Source organism: Syngnathus scovelli, unplaced genomic scaffold, assembly GCF_024217435.2.
Source record: "Syngnathus scovelli strain Florida unplaced genomic scaffold, RoL_Ssco_1.2 HiC_scaffold_101, whole genome shotgun sequence".
In the NCBI taxonomy this organism is placed as follows: domain Eukaryota; kingdom Metazoa; phylum Chordata; class Actinopteri; order Syngnathiformes; family Syngnathidae; genus Syngnathus; species Syngnathus scovelli.
In genome coordinates this window covers 25001-40000 of record NW_026061192.1, presented here as the reverse complement: position 1 = coordinate 40000, position 15000 = coordinate 25001, and positions in this window count along the sequence as shown.

The window sequence follows — 15000 nt, the reverse complement described above, 5'->3', positions numbered from 1 at the left end:
CCGTGGCCCCGATCCTTCCCCATCGACAGCCTTTCGCCCCCTTCGCTCCGGCCTCTGAGGCGGCCGGTACCCCTTTCTTGGATGAGACAGAACCCTTGACGGGCCGTTCGCAGATTTTTGCCCGGGCTTTATTTACCGAGGCGGCCGGTACCTCCGTCTGCCTTGGATGGACCGCATCCGCAGATTTTCGTCCGGCCTTAGCTTAAGGAGACGGCCGTTGCCTCCGATCCTCCGGGCTAGAGCCGGGTGAGGTCGTCTCGAACCACGTGCCTGAAGGCCGCCTACGCCGGATTCGGCCCCGCTCATTCGTCGGAGTGACCGCCCGACGCGGGCATCGCTAGATTAGCCGTGGCCCCGATCCTTCCCCATCGACAGCCTTTCGCCCCCTTCGCTCCGGCCTCTGAGGCGGCCGGTACCCCTTTCTTGGATGAGAGAGAACCCTTGACGGGCCGTTCGCAGATTTTTGCCCGGGCTTTATTTACCGAGGCGGCCGGTACCTCCGTCTGCCTTGGATGGACCGCATCCGCAGATTTTCGTCCGGCCTTAGCTTAAGGAGACGGCCGTTGCCTCCGATCCTCCGGGCTAGAGCCGGGTGAGGTCGTCTCGAACCACGTGCCTGAAGGCCGCCTACGCCGGATTCGGCCCCGCTCATTCGTCGGAGTGACCGCCCGACGCGGGCATCGCTAGATTAGCCGTGGCCCCGATCCTTCCCCATCGACAGCCTTTCGCCCCCTTCGCTCCGGCCTCTGAGGCGGCCGGTACCCCTTTCTTGGATGAGACAGAACCCTTGACGGGCCGTTCGCAGATTTTTGCCCGGGCTTTATTTACCGAGGCGGCCGGTACCTCCGTCTGCCTTGGATGGACCGCATCCGCAGATTTTCGTCCGGCCTTAGCTTAAGGAGACGGCCGTTGCCTCCGATCCTCCGGGCTAGAGCCGGGTGAGGTCGTCTCGAACCACGTGCCTGAAGGCCGCCTCGCGCCGGATTCGGCCCCGCTCATTCGTCGGAGTGACCGCCCGACGCGGGCATCGCTAGATTAGCCGTGGCCCCGATCCTTCCCCATCGACAGCCTTTCGCCCCCTTCGCTCCGGCCTCTGAGGCGGCCGGTACCCCTTTCTTGGATGAGACAGAACCCTTGACGGGCCGTTCGCAGATTTTTGCCCGGCCTGTGTTTAAGGAGGCGGCCGGTACCTCCCTCCTTGGATGACCAACAACCCTTGACGGGCCATTCGCAGATTTTTGCCCGGCCTGTGTTTAAGGAGGCGGCCGGTACCTCCCTCCTTGGATGACCAACAACCCTTGACGGGCCATTCGCAGATTTTTGCCCGGCCTGTGTTTAAGGAGGCGGCCGGTACCTCCCTCCTTGGATGACCAACAACCCTTGACGGGCCATTCGCAGATTTTTGCCCGGCCTGTGTTTAAGGAGGCGGCCGGTACCTCCCACCTTGGATGACCCACTACCCTTGACGGGCCCATTCGCAGATTTTTGCCCGGCCTGTGTTTAGGGAGGCGACCGGTCCTCCGTAGCTTGATCGGATTTCCCTTCCGGCCTGTGTTTAAGGAGGCGGCCGGTCCTCCGTAGCTTGACCGGATTTCCCTTCCAGCCTGTGTTTAAGGAGGCGGCTGGTCCTCCCCGGTCGGTTGCCAAGCGACCGGGACCCGCAAGTGGGCAGGAACCGTCCACCCAACGCCGGCGAGCCGGGGCCGGTGGGGGCCCTACCAAGGCGGGTCTAACTTCAGGCGGTGCAAACGGGGGAGGGGGGTAAGGACGGCTGCCGGGAGCAGACAGCCGTCCCCGGGAGGGGGTAGTAGCTTCGCGGCGGCCGCCGGGAGCAGACGGCCGTCCGCGCATTCTGCCAATGCCTGTAGGACTTTGAATATTTCACAGCCGTGCTGTGGCACTTAGAAAATTTTTCAGAGACGTGGCACTTAGAAAGTTTTTCAGAGATGTGGCACTTTGAAAGTTTTTGAGAGATGTGGCACTTTGAAAGTTTTTGAGAGATGTGGCACTTAGAAATTTTTTGAGAGATGTGGCACTTAGAAATTTTTTGAGAGATGTGGCACTTTGAAAATTTTTGAGAAATGTGGCACTTAGAAAATTTTCTCTCTCTCTCTGGAAGTGCCGTGCCTTCTTCAGTTCTGCTATCCGAGCAGGGGACGCTTGCTGGCGGCCGTTACCAGCGCTCGGACCAGGCCCAATTGATTTGCATGGAAAACAATTGCGTCCCCCATGCTCGTTCTGACTATATTTTGCGAAAGGGGGGTAAAGTGATGAGTACACTAAGTGGGGGGACCAACCCATGTACTCTAGAAAAAGTACATGGGTTGACAAAAGACCAGTTGGTAATGCACCCCTGGTACCCAAACCCCTGGTACCTTTAGGCACTTAGAAAAAATTTCGCCCAAATTTGGAGGTCGCTCCAGGGGAAGAGGCCGAATTTTCGCCTATTACGGCCGACCGCGGGAACCAGCCGAGGCGGACGCTTTTCGGCGCAAGAGCCGTTGGCACTTAGAAAATATTCGCTAAACTTCAAAGGACCTCCAGGGGAAGAGGCCGAATTGTCACTTTTTCTGGCCGACATCGGGAACCAGCCGAGTCGGACTCTTTACGGCGGAGCAGCCGTTGGCACTTAGAAAATATTCGCCAAACTCGGCCGGACTTCCAGGGGAAGAGGCCGAATTGTCACTTGTTCTGCCCGACATCGGGAACCAGCCGAGTCGGACACTTTAAGGCGGAGCAGCCGTTGGCACTTAGAAAATATTCGCCAAACTTGAACGGACCTCCAGGGGAAGAGGCCGAATTTTCACCTGTTCTGGCCGACATCGGGAACCAGCCGAGTCGGACGCTTTAAGGCGGAGCAGCCGTTGGCACTTAGAAAATATTCCCCAAACTTGAACGGACCTCCAGGGGAAGAGGCCGAATTTTCACTTGTTCTGGCCGACATCGGGAACCAGCCGAGTCGGACGCTTTAAGGCGGAGCAGCCGTTGGCACTTAGAAAATATTCGTTAAACTTCAACTGACCTCCAGGGGAAGAGGCCGAATTTCCACTTATTCTGGCCGACATCGGGAACCAGCCGAGTCGGACGCTTTACGGCGGAGCAGCCGTTGGCACTTAGGAAATATTCGCCTTAACTCGGCCGGACTTCCAGGGGAAGAGGCCGGATTTTCACTTGTTCTGGCCGACATCGGGAACCAGCCGAGTCGGACTCTTTACGGCGGAACAGCCGTTGGCACTTAGGAAATATTCGCCGAACTCGGCCGGACTTCCAGGGGAAGAGGCCGATTTTTCACTTGTTCTGGCCGACATCGGGAACCAGCCGAGTCGGACCCTTTACGGCGGAACAGCCGTTGGCACTTAGGAAATATTTGCCTTAACTCGGCCGGACTTCCAGGGGAAGAGGCCGGATTTTCACTTGTTCTGGCCGACATCGGGAACCGGCCGAGTCGGACACTTTAAGGCTGAGCAGCCGTTGGCACTTAGGAAATATTCGCCTTAACTCGGCCGGACTTCCAGGGGAAGAGGCCGGATTTTCACTTGTTCTGGCCGACATCGGGAACCAGCCGAGTCGGACACTTTAAGGCTGAGCAGCCGTTGGCACTTAGGAAATATTCGCCTTAACTCGGCCGGACTTCCAGGGGAAGAGGCCGGATTTTCACTTGTTCTGGCCGACATCGGGAACCAGCCGAGTCGGACTCTTTACGGCGGAACAGCCGTTGGCACTTAGGAAATATTTGCCTTAACTCGGCCGGACTTCCAGGGGAAGAGGCCGAATTTTCACTTGTTCTGGCCGACATCGGGAACCAGCCGAGTCGGACTCTTTACGGCGGAACAGCCGTTGGCACTTAGGAAATATTCGCCGAACTTGGCCGGACTTCCAGGGGAAGAGGCCGATTTTTCACTTGTTCTGGCCGACATCGGGAACCAGCCGAGTCGGACTCTTTACGGCGGAACAGCCGTTGGCACTTAGGAAATATTTGCCTTAACTCGGCCGGACTTCCAGGGGAAGAGGCCGAATTTTCACTTGTTCTGGCCGACATCGGGAACCAGCCGAGTCGGACTCTTTACGGCGGAACAGCCGTTGGCACTTAGGAAATATTCGCCGAACTTGGCCGGACTTCCAGGGGAAGAGGCCGATTTTTCACTTGTTCTGGCCGACATCGGGAACCAGCCGAGTCGGACCCTTTACGGCGGAACAGCCGTTGGCACTTGGGAAATATTTGCCTTAACTCGGCCGGACTTCCAGGGGAAGAGGCCGATTTTTCACTTGTTCTGGCCGACATCGGGAACCAGCCGAGTCGGACTCTTTACGGCGGAACAGCCGTTGGCACTTAGGAAATATTTGCCTTAACTCGGCCGGACTTCCAGGGGAAGAGGCCGAATTTTCACTTGTTCTGGCCGACATCGGGAACCAGCCGAGTCGGACTCTTTACGGCGGAACAGCCGTTGGCACTTAGAAAATATTCGTTAAACTTCAACTGACCTCCAGGGGAAGAGGCCGAATTTTCACTTGTTCTGGCCGACATCGGGAACCAGCCGAGTCGGACTCTTTACGGCGGAACAGCCGTTGGCACTTAGAAAATATTCGTTAAACTTCAACTGACCTCCAGGGGAAGAGGCCGAATTTTCACTTGTTCTGGCCGACATCGGGAACCAGCCGAGTCGGACGCTTTTCGGCGGAGCAGCCGTTGGCACTTAGAAAATATTCGTTAATCTTGAACGGACCTCCAGGGGAAGAGGCCGAATTTCCACTTATTCTGGCCGACATCGGGAACCAGCCGAGTCGGACGCTTTACGGCGGAGCAGCCGTTGGCACTTAGGAAATATTTGCCTTAACTCGGCCGGACTTCCAGGGGAAGAGGCCGATTTTTCACTTGTTCTGGCCGACATCGGGAACCAGCCGAGTCGGACCCTTTACGGCGGAACAGCCGTTGGCACTTAGGAAATATTTGCCTTAACTCGGCCGGACTTCCAGGGGAAGAGGCCGATTTTTCACTTGTTCTGGCCGACATCGGGAACCAGCCGAGTCGGACTCTTTACGGCGGAACAGCCGTTGGCACTTAGGAAATATTCGCCAAAATGTTCCGGACCTCCAGGGGAAGAGGCCGAATATTCACTCGTTCTGGCCGACATCGGGAACCAGCCGAGTCGGACACTTTACGGCGGAGCAGCCGTTGGCACTTAGGAAATATTCGTTAAACTTCAACTGACCTCCAGGGGAAGAGGCCGAATTTTCACTTGTTCTGGCCGACATCGGGAACCAGCCGAGTCGGTCTCTTTACGGCGGAGCAGCCGTTAGCACTTAGGAAATATTCGCCGAACTTGGCCGGACTTCCAGGGGAAGAGGCCGGATTTTCACTTGTTCTGGCCGACATCGGGAACCAGCCGAGTCGGACACTTTACGGCGGAGCAGCCGTTGGCACTTAGGAAATATTTGCCTTAACTCGGCCGGACTTCCAGGGGAAGAGGCCGGATTTTCACTTGTTCTGGCCGACATCGGGAACCAGCCGAGTCGGACACTTTAAGGCTGAGCAGCCGTTGGCACTTAGGAAATATTTACCTTAACTCGGCCGGACTTCCAGGGGAAGAGGCCGATTTTTCACTTGTTCTGGCCGACCGGGTGAACCGGCCGAGGCGGACACTTTACGGCGGAGCAGCCGTTGGCACTTAGGAAATATTCGCCAAAATGTTCCGGACCTCCAGGGGAAGAGGCCGAATTTTCACTTGTTCTGGCCGACCGGGGGAACCGGCCGAGGCGGACACTTTACGGCGGAGCACCCGTTGGCACTTAGAAAATATTCGCCAAAATGTTCCGGACCTCCAGGGAAAGAGGCCGAATTTTCGCTCGTTCGGGCCGACCGGGAGAACCGGCCGAGGCGGACACTTTACGGCGGTTGAGCCGTTGGCACTTAGGAAATATTCGCCAAAATGTTCCGGACCTCCAGGGGAAGAGGCCGAATTTTCACTTGTTCTGGCCGACCGGGGGAACCAGCCGAGGCGGACACTTTACGGCGGAGCACCCGTTGGCACTTAGAAAATATTCGCCAAAATGTTCCGGACCTCCAGGGAAAGAGGCCGAATTTTCGCTCGTTCGGGCCGACCGGGAGAACCGGCCGAGGCGGACACTTTACGGCGGTTGAGCCGTTGGCACTTAGAAATTATTCAGACTTCCATCAAACACACATCGGCCTTTTGCCGTCACTGCCCGGGATGGGCACCGTGGTAGCTCGGACAGTTCGTGTGACAGCTTCCGCTGGCACTTAGACAATTTTTAAAATGAAAATAAACAGTTCTGCACATACGTGCCGACTATATTTTGCGAAAGGGGGGTAAAGTGATGAGTACACTAACTGGGGGGACCAAGTACATAAAGCCTACCCCTGGTACCTCAGAGAGGCCGAATTGACACATTTTGTGTCCGACCGCGGGAACCAGCCGAGGCGGACGCTTTTCGGCGCAAGAGCCGTTGGCACTTAGAAAATATTCGTTAATCTTGAACGGACCTCCAGGGGAAGAGGCCGAATTTTCACTTGTTCTGGCCGACATCGGGAACCAGCCGAGTCGGACGCTTTACGGCGGAGCAGCCGTTGGCACTTAGGAAATATTCGTTAATCTTGAACGGACCTCCAGGGGAAGAGGCCGAATTTTCACTTGTTCTGGCCGACATCGGGAACCAGCCGAGTCGGACGCTTTACGGCGGAGCAGCCGTTGGCACTTAGAAAATATTCGTTAAACTTCAACTGACCTCCAGGGGAAGAGGCCGAATTTCCACTTGTTCTGGCCGACATCGGGAACCAGCCGAGTCGGACGCTTTACGGCGGAAGAGCCGATGGCACTTAGAAAATATTCGTTAAACTTGACAGGACCTCCAGGGGAAGAGGCCGAATTTTCGCTCGTTCAGGCCGACCGGAGGAACCGGCCGAGTCGGACACCTTACGGCGGAAGAGCCGATGGCACTTAGAAAATATTCGCCAAAATGTTCCGGACCTCCAGGGGAAGAGGCCGAATTTTCACTTGTTCAGGCCGACCGGAGGAACCGGCCGAGTCGGACACCTTACGGCGGAAGAGCCGATGGCACTTAGAAAATATTCGTTAAACTTGACAGGACCTCCAGGGGAAGAGGCCGAATTTTCGCTCGTTCAGGCCGACCGGAGGAACCGGCCGAGTCGGACACCTTACGGCGGAAGAGCCGATGGCACTTAGAAAATATTCGTTAAACTTGACAGGACCTCCAGGGGAAGAGGCCGAATTTTCGCTCGTTCAGGCCGACCGGAGGAACCGGCCGAGTCGGACACCTTACGGCGGAAGAGCCGATGGCACTTAGAAAATATTCGTTAAACTTGACAGGACCTCCAGGGGAAGAGGCCGAATTTTCGCTCGTTCAGGCCGACCGGAGGAACCGGCCGAGTCGGACACATTACGGCGGAAGAGCCGATGGCACTTAGAAAATATTCGTTAAACTTGACAGGACCTCCAGGGGAAGAGGCCGAATTTTCGCTCGTTCAGGCCGACCGGAGGAACCGGCCGGGTCGGACACCTTACGGCGGAAGAGCCGATGGCACTTAGAAAATATTCGCCAAAATGTTCCGGACCTCCAGGGGAAGAGGCCGAATTTTCACTTGTTCAGGCCGACCGGAGGAACCGGCCGGGTCGGACACGTTACGGCGGAACAGCCGTTGGCACTTAGAAAATATTCGTCAAAGTCGTCCGGACCTCCAGGGGAAGAGGCCGAATTTTCGCTCGTTCGGGCCGACCGGAGGAACCGGCCGGGTCGGACACGTTACGGCGCAACAGCCGTTCGCACTTAGAAAATATTCGTTAAACTTCACAGGACCTCCAGGGGAAGAGGCCGAATTTTCGCTCGTTCGGGCCGACCGGAGGAACCGGCCGGGTCGGACACGTTACGGCGCAACAGCCGTTCGCACTTAGAAAATATTCGCCAAAGTCGTCCGGACCTCCAGGGGAAGAGGCCGAATTTTCGCTCGTTCGGGCCGACCGGAGGAACCAGCCGGGTCGGACACGTTACGGCGCAACAGCCGTTGGCACTTTGAAAATATTCGCCAAAATGTTCCGGACCTCCAGGGGAAGAGGCCGAATTTTCGCTCGTTCGGGCCGACCGGAGGAACCGGCCGGGTCGGACACGTTACGGCGCAACAGCCGTTGGCACTTTGAAAATATTCGCCAAAATGTTCCGGACCTCCAGGGGAAGAGGCCGAATTTTCGCTCGTTCAAGCCGACCGGAGGAACCAGCCGGGTCGGACACGTTACGGCGCAACAGCCGTTGGCACTTTGAAAATATTCGCCAAAATGTTCCGGACCTCCAGGGGAAGAGGCCGAATTTTCGCTCGTTCAAGCCGACCGGAGGAACCAGCCGGGTCGGACACGTTACGGCGCAACAGCCGTTGGCACTTTGAAAATATTCGCCAAAATGTTCCGGACCTCCAGGGGAAGAGGCCGAATTTTCGCTCGTTCGGGCCGACCGGAGGAACCGGCCGGGTCGGACACGTTACGGCGCAACAGCCGTTGGCACTTTGAAAATATTCGCCAAAATGTTCCGGACCTCCAGGGGAAGAGGCCGAATTTTCGCTCGTTCAAGCCGACCGGAGGAACCAGCCGGGTCGGACACGTTACGGCGCAACAGCCGTTGGCACTTTGAAAATATTCGCCAAAATGTTCCGGACCTCCAGGGGAAGAGGCCGAATTTTCGCTCGTTCAAGCCGACCGGAGGAACCAGCCGGGTCGGACACGTTACGGCGCAACAGCCGTTGGCACTTTGAAAATATTCGCCAAAATGTTCCGGACCTCCAGGGGAAGAGGCCGAATTTTCGCTCGTTCGGGCCGACCGGAGGAACCGGCCGGGTCGGACACGTTACGGCGCAACAGCCGTTGGCACTTTGAAAATATTCGCCAAAATGTTCCGGACCTCCAGGGGAAGAGGCCGAATTTTCGCTCGTTCGGGCCGACCGGAGGAACCGGCCGGGTCGGACACTTTACGGCGCAACAGCCGTTGGCACTTTGAAAATATTCGCCAAAATGTTCCGGACCTCCAGGGGAAGAGGCCGAATTTTCGCTCGTTCGGGCCGACCGGAGGAACCGGCCGGGTCGGACACTTTACGGCGCAACAGCCGTTGGCACTTTGAAAATATTCGCCAAAATGTTCCGGACCTCCAGGGGAAGAGGCCGAATTTTCGCTCGTTCGGGGCCGACCGGGAGAACCAGCCGAGGCGGACACTTTACGGCGCAACAGCCGTTGGCACTTTGAAAATATTCGCCAAAATGTTCCGGACCTCCAGGGGAAGAGGCCGAATTTTCGCTCGTTCGGGCCGACCGGGAGAACCAGCCGAGGCGGACACTTTACGGCGGTTGAGCCGTTGGCACTTAGAAATTATTCAGACTTCCATCAAACACACATCGGCCTTTTGCCGTCACTGCCCGGGATGGGCACCGTGGTAGCTCGGACAGTTCGTGTGACAGCTTCCGCTGGCACTTAGAAAATTTTTAAAATGAAAATAAACAGTTCTGCACATACGTGCCGACTATATTTTGCGAAAGGGGGGTAAAGTGATGAGTACACTAACTGGGGGGACCAAGTACATAAAGCCCACCCCTGGTACCTCAGAGAGGCCGAATTTTCGAATTCTGAGGCCGAGCTGGGGAACCAGACGAGGCGGACACTTTTCCGAGCGAGAGCCGATGGCACTTAGAAAATTTTCGGCTAAGTCGGCAGGACTTCCAGAGCGAGAGGCCGAATATTCGTCATCTGTGGCCGACCGGGGAACCAGCGAAGGCGGATAGGCGGTCACGGATGTCCCGCCGGCTGGTCCGCGGGCCAATTTGGGTCCCGTAATTTAGCGGTCGCGGTCCGGAATCCACGCCGGCCGGGGAACCAGCGCAGGCGGATAGGCGGTCACGGAGGTCCCGCCGGCTGGTCCGCGGGCCAATTTTGGTCCCGTAAGTGAGCGGCCGCGGCCCGGAATACACGCCGACCGGGGAACCAGCGAAGGCGGATAGGCGGTCACGGAGGTCCCGCCGGCTGGTCCGCGGGCCAATTGGGGTCCCGTAAATTAGCGGTCGCGGCCCGGAATTCGCGCCGGCCGGGGAACCAGCGCAGGCGGATAGGCGGTCACGGAGGTCCCGCCGGCTGGTCCGCGGGCCAATCGGGGTCCCGTAAGTTAGCGGTCGCGGCCCGGAATTCGCGCCGGCCGGGGAACCAGCGCAGGCGGATAGGCGGTCACGGAGGTCCCGCCGGCTGGTCCGCGGGCCAATCGGGGTCCCGTAAGTTAGCGGTCGCGGCCCGGAATTCGCGCCGGCCGGGGAACCAGCGCAGGCGGATAGGCGGTCACGGAGGTCCCGCCGGCTGGTCCGCGGGCCAATCGGGGTCCCGTAAGTTAGCGGTCGCGGCCCGGAATTCGCGCCGGCCGGGGAACCAGCGCAGGCGGATAGGCGGTCACGGAGGTCCCGCCGGCTGGTCCGCGGGCCAATCGGGGTCCCGTAAGTTAGCGGTCGCGGCCCGGAATTCGCGCCGGCCGGGGAACCAGCGCAGGCGGATAGGCGGTCACGGAGGTCCCGCCGGCTGGTCCGCGGGCCAATCGGGGTCCCGTAAGTTAGCGGTCGCGGCCCGGAATTCGCGCCGGCCCGCAGCCACCGCCAGGCGGATAGGCGGTCACGGAGGTCCCGCCGGCCGGTCCGCGGGGGGAACTGCGCCCTCTGGCGGACACGCTATTGTAAATGAATGGGGTTTGGCACTTAGTGCATTTTTCGCCGAAGCCGACGAGCGCTCCGGGCGAGGAGGCCGGATTCTCGCCATCCGTGGCCGGCCGGGGAACCGGCCAAGGCGGATAGGCGGTCACGGGGGTCCCGCCGGCTGGTCCGCGGGCCAATTGGGGTCCCGTAAGTTAGCGGTCGCGGCCCGGAATCCGCGCCGGCCAGCAGCCACCGGGAGGCGGATAGGCTGTCACGGAGGTCCCGCCGGCTGGTCCGCGGGCCATTTAGGGTCCCGTAGGTGAGCGGTCGCGGCCCGGAATCCAGGCCGGCCAGGAGGCACCGCCAGGCGGATAGGCGGTCACGGAGGTCCCGCCAGCTGGTCCGCGGGCCATTTATGGTCCCGTAAGTTAGCGGTCGCGGCCCGGAATCCACGCCGGCCAGGAGGCACCGGCAGGCGGATGGGCGGTCACGGAGGTCCCGCCAGCTGGTCCGCGGGCCGTTTAGGGTCCCGTAAGTTAGCGGTCGCGGCCCGGAATCCACGCCGGCCAGGAGGCACCGCCAGGCGGGTAGGCTGTCACGGAGGTCCCGCCAGCTGGTCCGCGGGCCAATTAGGGTCCCGTAAGTTAGCGGTCGCGGCCCGGAATCCGCGCCGGCCAGCAGCCACCGCCAGGCGGGTAGGCTGTCACGGAGGTCCCGCCGGCCGGTCCGCGGGCCAATCAGGGTCCCGTAAGTGAGCGGTCGCGGCCCGGAATGCACGCCGGCCAGCAGGCACCGCCAGGCGGATAGGCGGTCACGGAGGTCCCGCCGGCCGGTCCGCGGGCCAATCAGGGTCCCGTAAGTGAGCGGTCGCGGCCCGGAATGCACGCCGGCCAGGAGGCACCGCCAGGCGGATAGGCGGTCACGGAGGTCCCGCCGGCCGGTCCGCTGGCCAATTACCTCCAGCCGAGCGGATATGAACTTTATTAGCACCTTCTACGAGATGGCGGAGCCTTATTCGACAACCAGCACCTCGGCTTAGCATTTTCCACGGCCCGCTGATCTTCCAGAAGACGTCCAGCCGGTTTCCTCCTCACATTTTAAGCCGGCCGAGGCTTCCGGCACCCCGGCTAAGCTTTCTCCACGGCCCGCTGAGCTTCCAGAAGACCTCCAGCCGGTTCTCCCGGTGCTTTCCTCCTCACGTTTTAAGCCGGCCGAGGCTTCCGGCACCCCGGCTAAGCTTTTTCCCACGGCCCGCTGAGCTTCCAGGGGACCTCCGGCCGGTTCTCCGCGCGCTTTCCTCCTCACTTTTAAGCCGGCCGAGGCTCCAGGCACCTCGGCTAAGCGTTTTGAACGGCCCGCTGAGCTTCCAGGGGACCTCCAGCCGGTTCTCCGCGCGCCCCCCTCCCAACTTTTTAAGCCGGCCGAGGCTCCAGGCACCCCGGCCAAGCCTTTCCCACGGCCCGCTGAGCTTCCAGGGGACCTCCAGCCGGTTCTCCGCGCGCCCCCCTCCCACCTTTTTAAGCCGGCCGAGGCTCCAGGCACCCCGGCCAAGCCTTTCCCACGGCCCGCTGAGCTTCCAGGGGACATCCAGCCGGTTCTCCGCGCGCCCCCCTCCTAACTCGACGCCCGAGGAGGCTCCAGGCACCCCGGCTGAGCCTTTTCGGCGGCCCGCTGATCTCCCGGAGGTCGCAACGGGGAATTGCCTCCCTCTCGCGGACACGGCGCGTAAATGCACCGCCTCTCGCACTTGGCGCACACTCACTCGCATCGCTACGCCTCCCGCGGCACTTTAAGCGACCGGGACCACCGCGAGCGCGGGCGATGACTAAGAGGCTCCCCGGCCGGCCTCGCGGAGCTCCGACGCTCCCCCGCGGGACTTCCGGCGGCCGGCCGGAGCCTCGGCACGGCTGCCGCACTCCCTAATAACACCCCGCGGGCCCCCGCGAGCCGAACGCTCGCTGCCGCGGGCGACCCGTGGTACCCCACGTGCCGAGGCGGACGCGTGACGGCGCGGGAGCCCTCGGCACTATATCACGGTCACGCATGTAGTCAAATCGTGTAAAATCACCGTTAGTTTATTCACAATATACGTAATAATTAAATACATATCAACACCGCGTATATTATTAATAAACATATGTATGTATTTATTTAATAATTAAATAAATATTAACATCGCGTATAATCATGCGGGCTCCGGGGGAAGGGGCCGATTTTTCGCCGTTCGTGGCCGACCGGGGAACCGGCGAAGGCGGACGCATCGCGGCGCGAGAGCCGTTGGCACTTTGGAAAAAAATAAAATAAAATTCGCCGACCGGGCTCCGGGGAAGAGGCCGATTTTTGGCCGTTCGTGGCCGACTTGGGAACCGGCGAAGGCGGACGCATCGCGGCGCGAGAGCCGTTGGCACTTTGAAAAAAAAAAAAAAAAAAAAAAAAAAAAAAAAATTCGCCCACCGGGCTCCGGGGGAAGAGGCCGGCTTTTCGCCGTTCGCGGCCGACCGGGGAACCGGCGAAGGCGGACGCGCTCTCCAACGAGCCCCGCCGGCCGGAGGAAGTGCGCCCTCTGGCGGACACGCCGTTGTAAATGAATGGGGTTTGGCACTTAGTGCATTTTTCGCCCAAGTCGAAGCGCGCTCCGGGCGAGGAGGCCGGATTCTCGCCACCCGTGGCCGGCCGGGGGAACCGGCCAAGGCGGATAGGCTTTCACGGAGGTCCCGCCGGCTGGTCCGCGGGCCGATTAGGGTCCCGCGAGTGAGCGGTGGCGGTCCGGAATCCAGGCCGGCCAGGAGGCACCGCCAGGCGGATAGGCTTTCACGGAGGTCCCGCCGGCTGGTCCGCGGGCCGATTAGGGTCCCGCGAGTGAGCGGTGGCGGTCCGGAATCCAGGCCGGCCAGGAGGCACCGCCAGGCGGATAGGCTTTCACGGAGGTCCCGCCGGCTGGTCCGCGGGCCGATTAGGGTCCCGCGAGTGAGCGGTGGCGGTCCGGAATCCAGGCCGGCCAGGAGGCACCGCCAGGCGGATACACTCTCTAACGAGCCCCGCCGGCTGGTCCGCCGGGGGAAGTGCGCCCTCTGGCGGACACGCCGTTGTAAATGAATGGGGTTTGGCACTTAGTGCATTTTTCGACCAGCGGCAACGCAGGCTGACGGGCGGGCCGCTTCCGCGGGCCGGCACTACTCTACGGAGGCGCTAGCCGCCTCCGGTGGGGGGCCGTGTGATCTCGCTGGATGCCCGAGGACCTTCCGCCAGGCCCGGCCCCAGCTTTTGCGCGCGCCCGGGTCCTATTACCTGGTGGAAGCTGGAGGCCGGGGGCTCGGCAGCTCGCTGCCCGGGGGAGACCTTCCGCGAGGCCCGGCCGCAGCTTTTACGCACGGCCGCTGCTATTCTCTGGCTCCGGCTTCGTCCCGGAGGGGTGCTTGGGGAACGGCGGCGCACACCGCGAACGGCCGGTGGCGGTCGGCTGGTGGCGGGTCGGGGGGGTGGCGCTTGGGGATGGCGCTTGGGGATGGTGGCGGTCGGCTGGTGGCGGTCGGCTGGTGGCGGTCGCCTTGTGGCGGTCGGGGGTGGCGCTTGGGGGATGGTGGCTGTCGCCTTGTGGCGGTCGCCTTGTGGCGGTCGGGGGGGTGGCGGTCGGGGATGGCGCTTGGGGATGGTGGCGGTCGGCTTGGTGGCGGTCGGCTGGTGGCGGTCGGGGGTGGCGCTTGGGGATGGGTGGGCTGTCGCCTTGTGGCGGTCGGCTGGTGGGGCGGTCGGCTGGTGGCGGGTCGGGGGTGGCGCTTGGGGGATGGTGGCTGTCGCCTTGTGGCGGTCGGCTGGTGGCGGGTCGCCTTGTGGCGGTCGGAGGTGGTGGCGGTCGGGGGATGGCGCTTGGGGATGGTGGCTGTCACATTGTGGCGGGTCGGCTGGTGGCGGTCGGCTGGTGGCGGTCGCCTTGTGGCGGTCGGGGGGGTGGCGGTCGGGGATGGCGCTTGGGGATGGTGGCGGTCGGCTGGTGGCGGTCGGCTGGTGGGCGGTCGGCTGGTGGCGGTCGGGGGTGGCGCTTGGCGATGGTGGCTGTCGCCTTGTGGCGGTCGCCTTGTGGCGGTCGGGGGGTGGCGGTCGGGGATGGCGCTTGGGGATGGTGGCGGTCGGCTGGTGGCGGTCGGCTGGTGGCGGTCGGGTCTGGTGGCGGTCGGGAGGGTGGCGCTTGGCGATGGTGGCTGTCGCCTTTGTGGCGGTCGCCTTGTGGCGGTCGGGGGGTGGCGGTCGGGGATGGCGCTTGGGGATGGTGGCGGGTCGGCTGGTGGCGGTCGGCTGGTGGCGGTCGGGGGTGGCGCTT